Source organism: Gracilinanus agilis, unplaced genomic scaffold (genome assembly GCF_016433145.1).
Source record: "Gracilinanus agilis isolate LMUSP501 unplaced genomic scaffold, AgileGrace unplaced_scaffold39691, whole genome shotgun sequence".
Taxonomy (NCBI): Eukaryota; Metazoa; Chordata; class Mammalia; order Didelphimorphia; family Didelphidae; genus Gracilinanus; species Gracilinanus agilis.
The window spans coordinates 1-5378 of NW_025373235.1; the positions used below are offsets into that span (position 1 = coordinate 1).

Sequence of the window (5378 nt, forward strand, 5' to 3'; positions counted from 1 at the left end):
AGACAGAGAGAGGGAGGGTGGAAGAGGGAAAGAGAGAGAGGGACAGGGAGGGTGGGAGAGGGAGAGGTAGAGAGGGAGAGGGAGAAAGGGAAGGTGGGAGAGGAAAAAGACAGAGGGAGAGGGAGAGAGGGAGGGAGATGCAGAGAGAGAGAGAGAGGGAGAGGAGTTATATGGGAGAACAGACATCTTCCCCAGAGGCCAACTCAGAATGTGAGTGAACACCAGCCTTGGAAACACTGCTTTCTACTGCTCCCCAAGGACTTCTCTGTTCCCTACCCCCTTCTTCACTTCAGGTCTCCCCTTTCCCCATCCCCCTGCTTCTCCCAAGGTGGATAAACGGAGCACCACACAGTTTACTTAAGTGTGGTCCCATCTGCTCGGCCTGTCCTTTCATAAGGGGAGGGATTTATGTGATGTCCTTGTCCACAGACCTGGGATTTGGCTGGAAAGCTTGGGCTGCTGAGAATATTATAGGAGTGTTAATGTGCTGAGGAAAAGAGGAGATTCATTGCACTGCTGGCTGTGTGTGTGTGTGTGTGTGTGTGTGTGTGTGTATGTGTGTGTGTGTGTGTGTGTGTGCACATGGTGAGGGTTGGTATGTGTGGAGGATAGGGGAGGGGGCCCTCCCAGCTACAGTGATGAGTGTCTTTCAAGATTCCTACTCAAATAAAACATTAAGAAACTTTTTTTCCCTTTTAAATTCTTTCAGGAGACAGCTTGTATCTCCAGATTAGAAAGACAGTTTTTTGACCTGAGCAGGACGAAGAAGACATGATAATTGTCTGGGGTGGCAATGGGAGCTGCTTTGCCCATCAGAATGTGCCTAGAGGTTTATGAGGTGGCCTTAAAGGATCCCTCTCAAAAATCAATCAGTCTACTGCCCTGAAAGGATGCAATGAGGGTGGAGGTCATGGCCTCCATTGGGGTCTGGGTATGTGTGTTGTGGGCAGACATGGGTCCTCTCCACCCTGAATATAGGATGACCTCCAAGGTGCCTTTCTGCCTGACATCCTGCCATTTGATGTCTCTCAGGTTGACCTGACTAGCCTGGATTGTTAAAGGTGAGCTCAGGGTGTGTGTGTGTGAGTGTGTGTTGGGAGTGAGGAGGGAAACAACAGTTGTCTGTCTAGTTCTTGACACCACTGAGCCAAAATGAATGCTAAAAGATTGATGGAAACTGGAGAGTGGCTAACAGAGAAGTGAGGCCTCTTTTGGGGCTCCTTGGACTTAGATCCTGGGATATTGATGGGTCGTAGAAGGTTCTACAGTTGCCAGTCATTCTGGAGGATAAGCGACATAAAGGACAATATTCTTTCTGTCTATGCTTCTTCCCTGACCACACTCCCCTCCTCTACAAGCATAGGAGGGACTCGTGAGCACTGGTGGAACAAGAAGTGGGCTGGGCTGGACAGTATGACCATGAGCAGTTTTTCCAATCAACACTCCTATTCTCAAAGGTTAGTATTTCATACAAGGCACTGGTCACCAGCTCCTAAACTGCTCTACTGACCAATAAGAAGGCCTCCTTAACTCCTCTCTGATATTAGCTCCCTTTATCAGATCTCCACATTTCCTACTCCCCATTTCCTACCTTTTAAGTATATGGTTTCTGAGGTCCTTTTTCTCTGGGGGCAGCTCACAAGTCATAACGGACAATAAAGAAAGCTAATATTCCACTCTATAGTCCTGGCAGCTATTTTTTAATGGCTCTGGTCAAGTCAGGCCCATAGTTATTTGCAGGCCTAGTTTTGTGCAAATGGGCAGTATGTTTTTAGTTTGGGAGGTGAGAAACTGAGAACCTCACTTATGTGTTTCCCACTAAAAGGTCTCCTACATTTCTGCTTTTCACTGATTCAGAATGAACTGTCTCTAATTATGAGTCAGAGGCTTATTCAGGATGTATAAGCTTCTTTCCTTCCACTTTTCTGCTAACATCTGTGATGGAGACTGGGGATAAGGCACAGAGAAGCATTTCAAAGGCCGGGCTAAAGCAGAATCCTCTCCCATTTTCCTTCCACCTCCAACCTTCACTTTTCAGTTTCTCTCTTTTTCTAGCAAATGAAGAGATGTACAGAAATAGATCCCAAGTGGGATGGCGCTGGACTTGGGGAAGAAAGGGAAGATGGCCCCCTGAAAGACGTGGGCAGTGAAAGAGCTTTCAGACAATCCTCACTGCCATGGGGTGCCCTGAATTCTTTGACACTGTCTTTTAATTGTGTCTGCACTCAATAACCTGTGTATTCCCATTTGCCAAATGCTGCTCTGCAAAAGCATCCTCCAATAAACTTGCTTAAAATGATGTCAGGGCCTTGCATGGGCTATTTAATTCTATCGATGATAAACAATGTTAATGTGTAGCATTCCAGACTCCACGATGTCATGTTTCATTTATACATGCCCATACATATTTAAGCATGAAAGATCCAGATTACAGACATATATTTTCTATTAGTTACTGATGAGAAATGTAGTAAAAAAGGCAGGAATTTCATAACCTGGTGAATGTACCTATAGACCCCTTTTGCATACATGGATTTTTACACTCCCACCCATCCTTATATACACTGGAAGACGAGTATGGGCATGCATACACCTTTTGTGCATTTAAAGTCTCCAGAGCTATTGGTGTACATTTACTGGCACCCCTGAAAACCTTCACCTTCTCCTTGCAATACAACCATATGCCCTAAAGAAAGCATAATAGTATACTTATTATAATATGATATAATAATACAGCACAATAGACTACAGCATAATAGAGTATATTACTAATACATTAATATGGTGGCACGGCAAATAGAATGCTGGACCTGGAGTCAGGAAGATCTGGGTTCAAATCCAGCCTCAGTAACTTACTATTTGTGTGACCCTGAGTAAGTCACTTACCCCTATTTGCCTCAGTTTTCTCATCTGTATAATGAGCTGGAGAAGGAAATGGCAAACCACTCCAGAATCTTTGTCAAGAAAAACCTCAAAAGAGGTCACAAAGAGTCAGATACAACTGAAAATCACCGCATAACAAGAACAAAAATAACTATTATTATATTATGTCAGTTATTGTAATATACATTTAATTTATATTAAGGCATAGTGAGGTATTGAATAGAGCAGGGGCTCTTGAATTTTTTGTATGTTGTAGACTTTCAGCAACAATCTGGTGATGAGGTCTGTGGTTTTCTTTGCAGAATAATGTTTTTTCAAGGCATAACATAAAATATATAGGATTACAAAGGCAAACAATGATGTCGAAATATATTATTATCAAAATATTTTTGAAACAAATTTGTAGGTTGCAGGTTAAGAATTCCTGGAATAGATACATAGCCTAGCCTAACATAGCATAACATAACATAATTTAATATAATGTAATGTACTATACTATATTTATACTATGCTATAATGACATGGTATGACATGATATAACATGATGACTAGATCTATGATGTTTTCGATATAAAGTACTCCCAGGTGAGGAAATTCCTTCCACTAATTCCAGTCAGCATATTTTCTGCAGTTTCTAATCTTAGAGAATTGCCCCTAGCCTGAAAGGTTAAATGATTTGCCCAGAGCTATACCCAGGTTTTCAGGGTTTCAAGACCTATAGACCACACTGTCTCTTGTAATATACATAATGTAATATAATTAGTACAGTATAACTTCATATGGTTATATTATATTATACTATATTGCATTGTCAGTAGTCCACTGGATACGACACTGAGCCTGGAGACAGGAAGATCTGAGTTCAAATCCAGGCTCAGACACTTACTAGATTTGTGACCCAGGACAAATCATTTAATCCCTATTTACCTCAGTTCCTCATTTGTAAAATGAGGACACACCAGAGAAGACGGCAAACCACTCCAGTATCTTTACTAAGAAAACTTCACTGGGTACATGTAGAATCAAACATGACTGAACAACAACAAATATTACATTATATCTTATTAGTTACATCATATCAACCCTATCATGTCATGTCCTATTGTGCTGTGCTATGCCATATCATTTCATATCAAGACATCAGCAGAGAGTGGCACAGAGCCAGGAGGATCTGAGTTCAAATTCCACCTTAGGCAGAATTATAATTTTCATTAATCCTGGACTGGACAAATCACTCAACCTCTTTGAGACTTAGTTTCCCCATCTATGAAAAGAGAGCATTGGGCTGGTTGGTCTCTGGGCCTTTTCCATCACTAAATCTATGACCATGTAATTATGGGATAGTCTTTAGAGGCCAGTCTTAGAGTCGGAACGACCTGGTTTTCAAGTCCTGCCTCTCATTTATGTTGTCTGAGTGGCGTTGGCAAATTACTTAGCCTTTTGGTGCCCCAGGAACTGTTTTTTAAAAATTGAATTTAATTTTTTCAACTATTAATCATTTATATTCACTCTCTTCCACTCCCCTGCCTCCATTAAACATAAAAAGAAAAGAAAAAAGATAAAACCTTTGTAATAAATATACATAGTCAAGAGAAGCAAATCCCCTTATTGACCCTGTCTAATACTGTGTCCTGCTTTCTACATTCTGAGTTCATAACTTCTCTGTCAGGAGATGGGTAGTGTGCTTCATCTTGGGATCTTTCTTTCTAAGATGATAAATTATAGACACGTTACTCAACTTGTAATCTATGGAGAGTTTCTACTACACACAGCACCTGGCACATAGTAAGTACTTAATTTTTTTTCATTCATTATTCATTCATTCTTTCAGAGTTCTCTTTACCAATGAAACCTGGACAAAAAAGTGCAATTTCTTTTTGAGGAATGGTGGTGCTTCTAGATGAACTGGCAAATACTCTGCAGTTTATAACCTTAGAGCAGTGTTGGCAAACATTTTCAAGGTGACATGCCCAACTGCAACTTCAAGCAGCCTGTAAGCCCCCCACATTACCCCAGAGAGTGGAGGGAGGAAATGCTCACTTCGGAAGGCTGGACAGAAGGGCAGGGCATACAAAAAATGTCCTCTGGTGTTGGGAAGAGGGAGAACAGAGTAGCTCCCCCCATGCTGGCCTGGTACATGTGCCAATACTTTGCCAACACTGCCTTAGAGAGTTGCTATGGCACCAAAAGATTAAATAATTTGCCTAGGGTTATATAGTTGGTTCCAAGGCTAACTCTCTATCCACTATTCCATAAGACCTCTCTTATATGCATCTCATGTAATATATGATACATAGTTGGCACTTAATAAATATATGCTGACATGCTTACACATACCCCTCACTTGTTGGATAATATACTCTCTCTCATGTACATTTACACAGACATACATGCACATGTATTTTACATATGGACATTGATATACACTACTGCCTCTATTTATTGATCTACTCAGAAGTGGATATGCAATCACACAACCCTCCCTTATGGTAGAC

General features: G+C 41.3%; 1 long non-coding RNA gene across 1 annotated transcript; it reads left to right on the forward strand.

Annotated features, from left to right (window-relative positions):
- The first annotated feature begins 717 nt into the window (after window positions 1–717).
- On the forward strand, window positions 718–2274 carry LOC123255130. The gene is made up of 3 exons (XR_006506738.1): window positions 718–1061; window positions 1364–1457; window positions 2056–2274. It is a non-coding gene; the product is annotated as an uncharacterized LOC123255130 (long non-coding RNA).
- The last annotated feature ends 3104 nt before the right edge of the window (window positions 2275–5378 follow it).